Genomic DNA, 13,289 nt, shown 5'->3' with positions numbered 1-13,289 from the left:
GGGGGGAGACCTCTCCGGTCTGCCTTTCCCAGCCCCACCCCTGAGCTCCCTGCAGTAGCCCCTCAGGGAGCCTTCCCTCCAAGTGAGGCCAAGGCCAGAACAAAGGAGGAGGCGGGAGAAGCACCCATCTTCCTCCCTGATGGCTGCATGCAGGGCTGAGGTTGGAAACCACAAGCTCAGCCCCCATGGTTGCAAGCTACTGACCCAGGGCCAGCTAGCCCCCGGGCACATCACCTGAAGATCAGCTCTCTCAGGCAGCCTTCACAGAAGCGTTAAGCCAAGTTCTTTTAAAAGAACACTTTAAGATTAAAACAACAAAAATGCATAAATGAAAGTATGTGATACCTTCTTACAAGATTTTATTTTAGGTCATTATTACAATCTTGTGCAGGATAAGCTCCCTGGGTGTGTGACGCGGGCAGCCACAAAGGACCCCACATTTGGTTTTATATTCTGCTGTCACCATCGTGATATTCTTAATCATTTTGGAACAAAGAGCTCCATATTTTCATTTTGCAATGAAAACTGCAAAGTATGCATTACAGGTATTATCAACATCCCCATTTTAGAGATGAGGAGACTGAGGGTCAGGCAGCTTAAATGGCTTCTCTAAGGTCACCCTGCTGGTGAGCAGCTAACTCCCAAACCAGTATTTGCTCTGATTTATCAGTGCAACGTGCACATTGTGAGGTGCCTGCCCAGTTCACGGTGACAACTCTCCAGAGCTGCCCCATAACAGCTGATACCCAAGCTGGCCTGTCACACTGTCTCTCCCAGCAATCTGCAGTTGGCACCTAAAGGGACAGCAGATGGGGGTTAAGAGGGGCAGCCAGAGTGATAGTTGGAAGAGAGGAATAGCGGGTCCAGGCACGGGAATATCATAGGAAACAATCTGCATCTCCCCCCTCCCACAAGGGCTCAGGTGCTACCGCCTAGTCAGGTGATAATAATACAGAAACCTTAGGAAAAACTGCCTTATGTGACCTCACCTGCTGGTCCTGGGAGTTACATGAGGATGGCAAGTAGTACTTGGCAACATTTCCTATTCACGCTGCTACTGTTGCTTAATATATATGAATAGGTACGGTGCTTACTATGTGCCAGGTACTCGTCTAAGTGTTTTACACATAGCAACCCATTAAATCTTCCTAGCAACCTTACGAGATGGATATTATCATCCTCGCCATTTTATCGGTGAAGAAACTGAGGCACAGAGAGGCTAGGAACCTTGCCCAAAGTCACACAGCTAATATGTGGTGGAGCCAGGATGTGAACCAGCCTGGCTGCAGAGTCTAGATTCTTAAACTGCCTCTCAGAAGTATTATTCTGGCCAGTCTGAAATTAGCAAGGCACCATGAAATTTCCATGTTTAACTTTCATTTTTACCTTTTCAAAATGCAGTATCTCAGAAGTCTTTGCTACTTGGAACCAGTGAGGCCTCTGAGTAGTCAAACAGATCTTAAAACGACTGCACACAGAAGAGTGAGTACTCGGTCCCTCGGAGTCCCACTCAACACCTGTTTCCTAACACACACTCACGCAGTCACACACAGTCACACCGATAGCTTTTGCTACCCAATTTCTTAGCACATAATAAATTAGTAGGAAACAAAATTCTACTGCAAGCCTGCATGCTGACAGCATCAAGAAAATATTCCTATAGCCTGGCAGTAAAAGAGGCAGAGAAATCCTAAAAGCAATCAGAAACCTTACAAAGCGTGGCAGCCCAGCTTTACATAAAAACAGTCAAACAGCCCTAAACTCTGACCTTCCAACCCAACTTCTTCTTATACAAACAAATGCCCTTTTCTCAGTGTTTAAGCTGTTTCCAGCGAGGTTATCTATGATGTGCAGGTGACGGCATCCTGCTTCCAGGAACAACTGAGATTATTTTGCTGTATTCACTATACTATGTTTAAGAAGGCAAAGGACTATGGAATACATTTTTTAAAAGACCTACATCTAAAATGCTCACAATTTTTTGAAAAATTTTTGAGAGCTTAAGTGGGTAGACCAGGGATTAGACACTTTTATTCCTTGGTTGGAGGGTTGGTTAGTCTGGGGAAGGTGTTTGTTATTTGGGATTGCACGTATGGCAACATTTTTTTTTAATTCCATGGCCGCTGCCCGTTAAAAGGGTCAGGGACTGTCTAGTTAGTTCACTACAGCTCCCACCCTTCCTTTTTTCATATCACTTCTTTTTTAAAATTTGCTTATTAATTTATTTATTTTTGGCTGTGTTGGGTCTTCGTTTCTGTGCGAGGGCTTTCTCCAGTTGCGGCGAGCGGGGGCTACTCTTCATCGCGGTGCACGGGCCTCTCACTGTCACGCGGCCTCTCTTGTTGCAGAGCACATGCTCCAGACGCGCAGGCTCAGTAGTTGTGGCTCACGGGCCTAGTTGCTCCGCGGCATGTGGGATCTTCCCAGACCGGGGCACGAACCCGTGTCCCCTGCATTGGCAGGCAGATTCTCAACCACTGCGCCACCAGGGAAGCCCCCACCCTTCCTTTCTTCAATTGAATTTTTACTTGAAGATAATTGTAGGCTCACATACGATTGTAAGAAATAATACAGAGAGATGCCACATTCCTTGTCCCCAGTCTCCCCCAACGGTAAGTAACATCTTACAAAACTCTAGCATCACATCTCAACCAGGAGACTGACACTGACAAGAGTCCAGATCCCGACAGTTCAGTCCCCAGGAGGATCCCTCATGAGCACCACCCGCGTTCCATCACCGACCCCATCCCTGACCCCATGGTAAATGCTGCTCCTCAGTTCTCCATTTCTATAATTTTGTCATTTCAGGAATGTGATACAAATGAAATCATACAGTGTATAGGATTGGGTTTTTTCACGCATCATAATTCCCTGGAGATTTATCTAGAGTTGTTGAGTGTATCAATACGTGGTTTCTTTTCACTGCTGAATAGTGGTCCATAGCATGGATGAAACAGAGTCATTAAAGGACACGGCCACCACTCTTCTTTCCTATATACATAGGCCGCTTTCCTCATTTACAGGACCTGCCTCATCTGCCCCTCCACCCCCATGGGCATTTGAACTTGTGACCTCTAGGGTACAGTCTTACCTGGGATCTGGAAAACTCAGATATCCAGAACGATTAACTTCCTCTCAACTCTATCTGTCCATTCTGTGGATTATACAGGTCACAATTTTAATCCCAGGGAGGAAAGGTTCCCCAGCACATAGCTGGCTCTCATCCCTTCCTACTAGCTGGCATGTGCTCGGGAAATGCAACACTGGAACCAACATAACCAGGACAGTAGACGTGAGCCAAAAGAATCAGCCCATAAAACACTCGAAGACAAATACGGAATTCTTGAGAGCTCATCCTTGCTTTGTTTTATTGCCTTCTGATAGCTCCTTCTGTGTGCATAGATAAGAAGGGTTAAATCCATTCAGGACTCTCAAATTCCTTATCTTGTACCCTCCCACCTCTCACTGAGCCCCTTAAGACTTTAGAATGTTCTTGTATTAAGTACTCTTTCCTAATTTCCACTTCTTCATCTGCCTCACTTCTGGGGCATATCATCATTACTTCTAACTATCTCATTCTTATATGGTATAAATTCTACTAGCTCTAAGACACTCAACAACTTGAACCGTTTCATATAATATATACTTCATCCAGTAAATACTTTTTGAGCACCCGTTCTGTGCTCTGACTACATTTAATGATTATATATGCTTTTTTTTTTCCTCATAAAATAAATTCTTTAAGCCACTAACAGACTTGTAATTAGGGTCCTCCAGCATCTTATTCATAGCAGGTGCTTTAAAATGTTTTAAACTGGATTCACTTGCTAGGACATCGTTCGGGAATCAGATATATGTAGTTTGGATCCGTCTACTCATCTATGGGCAGCAACAACCTCCTCTTTCCTCCATGATATACTTTCCTTTTAATCCTTTACCCTTCTTTCCTTAATTTCTGAAGCCTGGATCACTGCCAGCACCGCCCTGAATGACATCTACCATCAGTGTCGCTCACTCGTTATTTCTCGACATCCACCGAGGACCCTTCCAGGCGCCAAGCACTAGGAACTGCAGCGCGAACAGCCATGTCACTTGTCCTCACAACAAAAGCATGTAAGGTAAGTGCGTGCCTGAGAGGTGAGTACGACTTCTTCTTCCACAGATGAAACCCCTGAGATGGCGTGACTTTCCCAAAATCCCAGACTTGATAAGTAACAGAGCAGGATTCAAACTCAGGTCTGTCCGATGTCAAAACCCATTCTCGGGCTTCCCTGGTGGCGCAGTGGTTGAGAGTCCGCCTGCCGATGCAGGGGACGCGGGTTCGTGCCCCGGTCCGGGAGGATCCCACATGCCGCGGAGCGGCTGGGCCCGTGAGCCATGGCCGCTGAGCCTGCGCGTCTGGAGCCTGTGCTCCGCAACGGGAGAAGCCACAACAGTGAGAGGCCCGCGTACCGCAAAAAAAAAAAAACATTCTCAGGGCACTTGGCCAGACTACTTTCCAGACCTCAGAGTCCCAGAGAACACCTTCACCGCCTCGCTGAGAAGACAGATTCTTGACACGGATCTTCCTAGAAAAGAAGAATCCAGTTTGTCTCCGTCGTCCTCTCAGAGCATCCCCTTAGCTTCCCGTCTTTGATGCTTAAGGTCCCTAAGGAGTGCTCTGTGGGTCAAGACCTGGGGCAGGGGAGCGGGGTGGGTAGAGGAAGTCAGATTGGGTAGAGAGAGACCTTGAACTTCAAGGCCGCCAGAACCTAAGCCTCAGTTTACCCATGGGGAGGAGAAGTGCCCCAAATTAAGTCAAGGGGGCTGTCCCTCTGTACCCCATGATGAGCAGTCGCTGGGTGCAGGCTGCCCCAGGAAGTGGGCATGACCTTGGCCCCGCAAATCCCAGAGAGGGACTCGTCGGAGAGCTGTCAGCTGCCACCGGTCCCTGCTGCTGGGGGAATGACTGCTATCTGAGTGGGCACCCGGCACCCATCACACTGAACTTGTCCTCTGGCCTCCTTTCCAAATCTCTCACATCTCTGAGAAGATGTCTGGATTGGGTCTGAGGAGAAAGCCATGCCAATTTTGTACATTTTTCCTATACTCTTCTTTCAAAGGCCTCAGTATTATTTTTTTAATTTATTCTTCCCTCTTTCCCAACAAAGGTAACAAGTGTTCTCTCCACTGCCTCGGCTCACCTGAGGAGACACTCAGGAAGTCGCCCCCCCGGTTCCTCAGCACCCCGGCCTCTGGAAGGGCGGCGGGTCCTGGGCCCCGAGTCCTGCTGCTGGAGCTCTGGGCTGAGCCTCTCCTATTTGCCTCTGAGGCCCTTGCCCTGAACCCTCTGCTTTTCCCTTCCAGCCTCCCCTCCAGCCCAGCTCCTTGCCTCGCCCAGGCCTCCTCAACGCCTCACCTGGACTCTGGCCTAGTCTCCTCTCTGCCCCACTCTGGCGCTCTCAGACCCGCCCTGCACACCTCCCGCTGCCCTAGCGAGCTTTCCAGATGCATACCTACCATGTGACTGCTTTGCCCAGCTTACAGGGTTGAATGTTAAGTTCTTTACCCTCACATTCAAGACCCACGTGGTCCGGCTCATCTTTCCTCACCCACCACTAAACACACGCATGTGCACACACACTCACACACACACACACACACACACACACAAATTCTGGTGATACTGAACTACTGTCGGTGGTTTTTCCTTCCTACCTCCAAGTCTTTTTCTACCCCTTTCCTTCTGCCTGGAACATCTTATCCTTCCTGCACCAGGTTAATTGGTGCTTCAAGAACCAACTGAGGTTCTCTTCCTTCCAGGAAACCTTCTGTGCCCACCCTCATGCTCAGCCCCAGCTCACACAGCACTCAGATCCACCTTGACCACCGTGCCCCTTACTCAAAAGTTGTCTGCCATCGCTGGCCCATGAGACCCCACCAGCGGGACAGACGCTTTCCTTTTCTGTGTCGCCCATGCCTGGAACAGAGCAGGATCTCAAGATAAGCTTATTGAACGGAACAGACTAACCCCTCTCCTCAGCGTCGATACCAGCTCATTCCGTCACCTACAATTCCCCAGCTCCTGGCCCTTCACAACACAGGCTGGCCCCAAATGTATTCATTTTCTCTATTTTTACGAGATGATTATCAAGCATAGCTGGGCTTCACATTAAGCAAACTGGTGTTAGGGAAAATCTGTATTTTAAAAGAAAATCTCAGGTGATTATCTCTCTTTATAAAAGTCTGCTAGCTTAGCTCTCTTGATCTAGGAAGCTCCAAGTATCTGGACAAATGCGTGATAGAACGCTGATCTTGAAACTATGAATGGTGATTACCTTGGGATTCTCTTACATTCTTTATATTTTTATATATTATTTGAATTTTATATAATGATCATGCTTTATTACTTAAGAATCAGAAAGAAAACATATATCCCTGTTCGTTGTAGGCACACAGGAAAAAATTATAGGCCTCCAGATGATTTCTTTTCTTCTTTAAATAGATTTTAAAAAGTAGAGTTATGAAAAAATAAGACCCCAAGTCTCTTAATCTCTGGGCTCACTAGCAAGAATGAATTATACTTTTGTAGCACTTTATGCCCAAATGCATGTTAAATCATTCAATTTGAAAACTGTTTCTTTCTTTATAATTTCCAGGGGCCAGTGTTTTAGAAATGGCGTTTGCTATCAGGTCATTATTGTGACTTGAAAAATGCAGACTGTATAGCATGGAGCAAGTTCACAGTCAAGGAGCCTCAAATATCAATCCACACAGTAAACTAACTCTTGGCAAGTCAATTGAGTTCTCTGAGCCTCCACTGCTTTAAGTGGAAAATGGGGTAATCTCTGCACCATCCACTTTTTCCAGTAAAAAGAAGAAAATGAGATAATATACATACACTTGCTTTAGAAGCTAAAAGACTGAAGATGCCATGATAATAAGTGGTAGAAGGTTATGATTAATAATAATAATCTGGCAGCAGCCACTGCCCCATCCCTTGGAGGCCCTGCCCTGTTCCCCTTGAGTACCAGCCATCTCCATCCCTACATTAAACACCATTGCATCCTTTCCAGGCTGGGAGGCAAACTGTCTGATCTCCATGAGTTTTCTGCATGATAGATCATCGAGTATCTTGGATTTAACCACACAGCCTGTGAGTGAGGGTGATGGGGCCAGAACTAGGGTCTCCAAACCAGAACTGCTTGGCCCATTGGACAGTAAATGTTGCTTTCTCTTTTTTTCAGTAGGTTAAAAAAAAAAAAGGGAAAAAGGGGGAAAAAAGTGTCTGATAACAACAAAGTAAACACATCTTCAGATACACCTCAGGACCTGGCAGAAATATGCCATTAAAAGAAGACTGGATTCCCAATTTAGCTAATTTTTTAAAATCTCTGAGATATATCCTGTAAAGTAACAATAACATCTTTGTCAGGGTTGGGTGGGGAGGAACCCTGGTTTATTTATAAGGATTGATATAAATTATATGGTAAGCACAGGAGCAGAAAGGAGCCAAGGTTCATTAGAATCAAAAAATCAGTAGAAGGACTTACCTGGTGGCTGCTTAGTGGTTAAGAATCTGCCTGCCAGTGCAGGGGACACGGGTTCGATCCCTGGTCCGGGAAGATCTCACATGCTGCAGAGCAACTAAGCCCGTGCGCTACAGCTACTGAGCCCGCGCACCCCAACTAATGAAGCCCGTGCACCCTAGAGCCCGTGCGCCACAACTACTGAGCCTGCGTGCTGCAACTACTGAAGCCCGCGTGCCTAGAGCCCATGCTCCGCAACAAGAGAAGCCACCACAATGAGAAGCCCGCGCACTGCAACGAAGAGTAGCCCCCGCTCACTGCAACTACAGAAAGCCCGTGCACAGCAATGAAGACCCAACACAGCCAAAAACTAAATAAGATTTAGAAAGAAAGAAAGAAAGAAAGAAAGAAAGAAAGAAAGAAAGGAAGGAAGGAAGGAAGGAAGAAAGAAAGGAATCAGTAGAGTAGAGCGACCAAGAGCTTAGGTTTTAGAGGCTGAAACACTTGGGAACCTTTCCCAGCGTGGCTACAAATGCACCGTGTGAACATAGACTAGTTACTTATCCTCTCCTTGTGTCGGTCTCCTCATCTATGAAATGGAGCTGAGGGTACCTGACTCATAGAGGGGTGATGATTTGATGAGCTAATGAATGCAGAGCACAGAATAGAGAGCCTGGTGCATACTGAACACTCAGAACATTAGCCATCTTCATCTTTGTCATCATCATCACCATCATCATCTTTATCATCATCATCAGGTATCAGCAACCACAAACTTCCAATCACTTGCTACATTCAAAGAACTGTCCAAGGCACTGAAGGAGACGTTTTGAGGCTCTCTTTAGGAAGCATGTCCGAGAAACTTAAGAGGTTATTTATCAAACGTAACAATAAATTTAAACGTGTTCGAGAAACAGCTATCGCTATCACCACTTTTGTGAACTACAAAGCAGATTATATCCCATCAGCATTAGCTTTTAGCCCTATAAATAATTCAAACTCCTTTGAAAAGCAGGTAATAACAAAGAAGAGCCCATTTGCCTGGATATTCGTTAGCTAGGTGCTCTAGGGCTGAAGCCGGTTATTCCTTGGGAGTTCACCCACAGTCCCACTGAATGAGAGGTTGTTAACTATAGTGATCTTACTTCTGCTCCTTTAATTTCAAAGTCCATAGAGGTAAGACTATAGCTAAGTGGTCCTCGTCACTATATAGTTATATAAACTATATAGTTCTATAACTATGTAACTATATAGTTATAATGTCAACTATAACTTTTTATGAAACTTTTGTTCACTTCTCTGATCCTTTGTTTTAGGACATTCTCCCTTTTACCCCAAACGTGGAGTCACCTCAGCCAGCTCGCTGACCACCATACAGAACAGCCCGTACCTCATAACGTAAGAATGTTCCACCCTATTGCTACAAGCCATTAAACTTTAAAGCACAGAATAGCATCCGTGTTTCCAGCTTTGGAAGAAGATAAAGCACTGACTTCATAGCCATTTGTCTCAGAATTTACTCACATTACAGCCCTGAAAACATTCCACTGTTTTGGCCTAACTGGCTTTCTTGAGGGAGGAGTATACACTCTTACAGCAGAACCACTGTGTCGATTCGCAGGGTTAACCGAAGTACACTCTGGCTTTGGCAAAATTCCCAACAGCTGGAGCTATGGGCCCCAGATTAAGGGCCATTACTGTGTCAGCCATCCTCACCATCCAAGCAGCAATGGACCAATTTGGAAGGAGCCACTGGAGGGCTTTGTACTTAACAGATAGTTACAAGATTAGTAACCGAGAGTCATGACCTCTACTGAATGTTCAAAGTACTTCTACTCATCCAGAGACCCACGAGGCAGCCGACCTCGATGTGCTGAAAAGCAGAGTGAAGGGAAAATAGATTTGTTATGAGACAGAAAGTCTTGGAGCCCAAAATTAACTTACTCCAAACATCCATCCTTGTTCCCAGTCAGTCACACAATTCAGCCAACACCAGCTTCCAAAGAATTAACAAGGAGCTGCCAGTCCCTGTGCTCCGTCAGAACAGAACTCTCTAAGCCTCCTACCCAATTTGCAAAACCCTAAGGAGAGGGGCCCTCTCTCTTGTGTCTTTACATTCCCATTCTTAACACAAATGGCTGACCAAGCTCACCATAGATATTTGTGAAGTGAGTTGAATCAAGGTAAGCTTCACACTCCGGGGTTTGGTTTTCTGAGGAATCCCCCAAGCTATTGAAGAATGGCAGCGTGACCTCACAGCGCCAGTCACACCATGACTAGAGATGAATGTTCAGCGCCACAAACAGCCCAGCCCTCACCCCCGCCAGGCCCCATTGTTTCCCTAAACCAGAAGTCAAGTACTGGGATGCAGGCTTTCTGGAACGCACCTCCCTGGAATTCCCAGCATATGTTGATTCTATGAGTAATCGTCAGACATTGGCTACCACTATCTGTCATCAGATAATATCCTTTTCCTCCCACTAGCCAACTGGATCGTGAACCTGAAATACCCTTAGAAGGATATTTTCATTTCAGTTCGAGGTCTGGCTGCAGCCTCAGCTAGGCAGGCAGGCAGGAGGCAAGGTCACCACATATCCCTCCCAACTCTGGAAGCACAGCCCTCTCACAACCGGGGCTACGCCAGCCCACATCCACCCATAGCAAAGACATTCACCTCGCTCACGGGCCAACTTCCTCTGAGCTCTATTATTTGGAGGTCCTTGGCTCATTCTTGTTCCTGTGGGGTGGCCCAAGTGGGAGGCTGTCTTCCACATGTCACAAGGCTGTGTTTCATCTTCTGTTGTCTGGCATCTCTCATACACTAGCTATATGACCTGGTGTGCCGCTCTCTCTCCAGGGTTCTTTAAGAATTGCTTTCTGCGTAGCCACTATGGAAAACGGTACGGCAGGTCCTTAAAAAACTAAGCATAGAACTACCGTATGACCCAGCAATCCCACTCCTGGGCATAATTCGAAAATCTACATGCACCCCAACGTTCATGGCAGCACTATTCACAATAGCCAAGTCATGGAAACAACCTAAATGTCCACTGACAGATGGATAAAGAAGATGTGGTACATATATACAATGGAATACTACTCAGCCATAAAAAAGAATGAAATCATGCCATTTGCAGCAACATGGATGGACCTAGAGATGATCATACTAAGTTAGACAGAGAAAGACAAATATTATATGATATCACTAAATCTAAATATGATACAAATGAGCTTATTTACAAAACAGAAACAGACTCACAGACAGAGAAAGCAAACTTACGGTTACCAAAGGGGAAAGGGAGGGGAGGGATAAATTAGGGGTTTGGGATTAGCAGATACAAACTACTATATATAAAGTAGATAAACAACAAGGTCCCACTGTATAACACAGGGAACTATATTCAGTGTCTTGTAATAACCTATAATGAAAAAGAATATTATATGTATAACTGCATCACTTTGCTGTACACCAGAAACTAACACAACATTGTAAATCAACTGAACATCAATAAAAAGTAATAATAATTTTTTTTAACACAGTCTTTCCTGAATGTGCTTTCCAAACACTGGTCTCCAGTGTGGGAGCAGCATTTAGATTTCTCATCAAAAATGTTCTGCCGGGGGCTTCCCTGGTGGCGCAGTGGTTGAGAGTCCGCCTGCCGATGCAGGGGACACGGGTTCGTGCCACGGTCCGGGAAGATCCCACATGCCACGGAGCGACTGGGCCCGTGATCCATGGCCGCTGAGCCTGCGTGTCCAGAGCCTGTGCTCCGCAACGGGAGAGGCCACAACAGTGAGAGGCCCGCGTACCGCAAAAAAAAAAAAAAAAATGTTCTGCCGGTTCTCACAACTGAGACAAGGGGCGCCTGGCTCCACGTGGACTCCTCCCCTTGGAGTGGGCAAAGCGGGAGGAGACCTAGGGCTGGGTCCTGGGAAGCAGGTGCCCACAGCAGAGAGGCCCACCCTGCTGGGGTCTAGGGGTGACAGCAGGTTTGTTCTTCATTAATTGAGGTGTCAAGAATCCAAGCGTGTATCCGTGACTTCTTTTGAAAGATCTTATCTTCTTCTTTTTTTTTTTTAAATTTATTTATTTGGCTGCACCGAGTCTCAGTTGCGACACGCGGGATCTTTGTTGCCGAGTGCGAGATCTTCAGTTGCAGCATGTGGGATCTAGTTCCCCAACGAGGGATGGAACCCGGGCCCCCTGCACTGGGAGCTCCGAGCCTTAGCCACTGGACCGCCAGGGAAGTCCCTGAACGATCTTATCTTCTTAACATCCTACTGCTTTTACTGTGATCTGAAATGTTTTGTTACAGTTCACTTGTTTAACATCAAAATATTTCTAGGGACTTCCTATGGAAATGCATGAAAAAGAATTTTTACATGGTACATTTATAACTGAGATGCTGCATTACCAAGTACATACTGGATAGGAGAGAACTATTTTGACGAGGCATGGATAAGAACTGAATCCTCAGCTTAAACTTTTACATATCTGATAAAGGAATAATTTACTATAGAATAGCTTCTGGCTCCTTCCATTTCCAACCCTGATTATCTTCTACTACCCACATATTTCTAGTACCAGGTGCCTCAGCACCTGTTCACATGAAATACCAGCTCAGTCATGGCACTGGTGGAGTCAGTATAATGGGCATTGGGAGTATTTCTGGAAACTACTCTTAAATAAGAGCAGCCAGAGACACTTAACTCTGCACAGAAGTGACTGGGAATCTCATCAATATATGCTTCTAACCCAGACTGAATGTTTGCCCAACTCCACTTCCCTTAGCATGATCCAAAAAGTGCCTGCAGCCACCAATTCAAGGAGACGCGTATGCAGACAAGTCCCACAGAAGGAGGGAGTGGTCTTAACCAAGTAGAATTAATTTCCCTTAGGTGTACAAGTTTTACAAAAACACATGACCATGGCAATGAACACATTCCTAGGGCCGTCACACAGCTGTGAAAATAAAGGGTTCTGAAGCTGAGGCCTGACTACCTTTATGTAAGTCCACTCCGGCACCAACCAATCAGAACAAATGCTGGGTGTAAACAACCAGCTCCATCATCTGGCACATACTGGCTGAATGAACATCCCTGAATGCTGACTACTGACGTTTATAAGTATCCATAGATGATAAATGCCCATAAAGACCCAATTCTCATTCTAACTCGTTACAAGTTCTGTTTTGCCATCCTTTCTTTTGTTAAACTGTTCATTCTCTAACTCGTTACAAGTTCTGTTTTGCCATCCTTTCTTTTGTTTAACTGTTCATTCTCGCCTTCCTTTAAACTCATTTTCTGCATTCTTGCTTGAACCCGTGTCTCCTGGATTGGCAGGCGGATTCTTAACCACTGCGCCACCAGGGAAGCCCCGTTTTCTGCATTCTTAATCTCTCATTTTTTATGATATTGCAACTTGATCTGGGTAAATCAGACATTTTAAAAGATGTGTTGTGTTCAGGGGCTTTGTAGAGGCAGTATCACAGAACAACGTATCTCCAAAGGAGCTGGAAGAGTAGCTTGAATTAAAAGGCAAGATCGGGCAAAGAAGAGTATGAAGCAGTAAATTGATGACCCGACCAACCAAGCTATGCGGAATCCTAGAAGCATCTTCCAACCCATTGCCTATCCTCAGATTGGGCCGGTCTGTTCACTGGTTTCCCCTCAGCTAGAACCTAAGTGTGTTGAGGGCAAGGATGGCATCCTTCATCTCATGTGTCCAGCTTGGTACAAGCAAAATCAGCTTTATTGCTGGGTGAATGGATGAATGACCAA

The sequence above is a fragment of the Neophocaena asiaeorientalis genome, unplaced genomic scaffold (genome assembly GCF_003031525.2).
Source record: "Neophocaena asiaeorientalis asiaeorientalis breed wild unplaced genomic scaffold, Neophocaena_asiaeorientalis_V1.1 scaffold59, whole genome shotgun sequence".
In the NCBI taxonomy this organism is placed as follows: Eukaryota; Metazoa; Chordata; class Mammalia; order Artiodactyla; family Phocoenidae; genus Neophocaena; species Neophocaena asiaeorientalis.
This window is presented reverse-complemented; position numbering follows the sequence as displayed.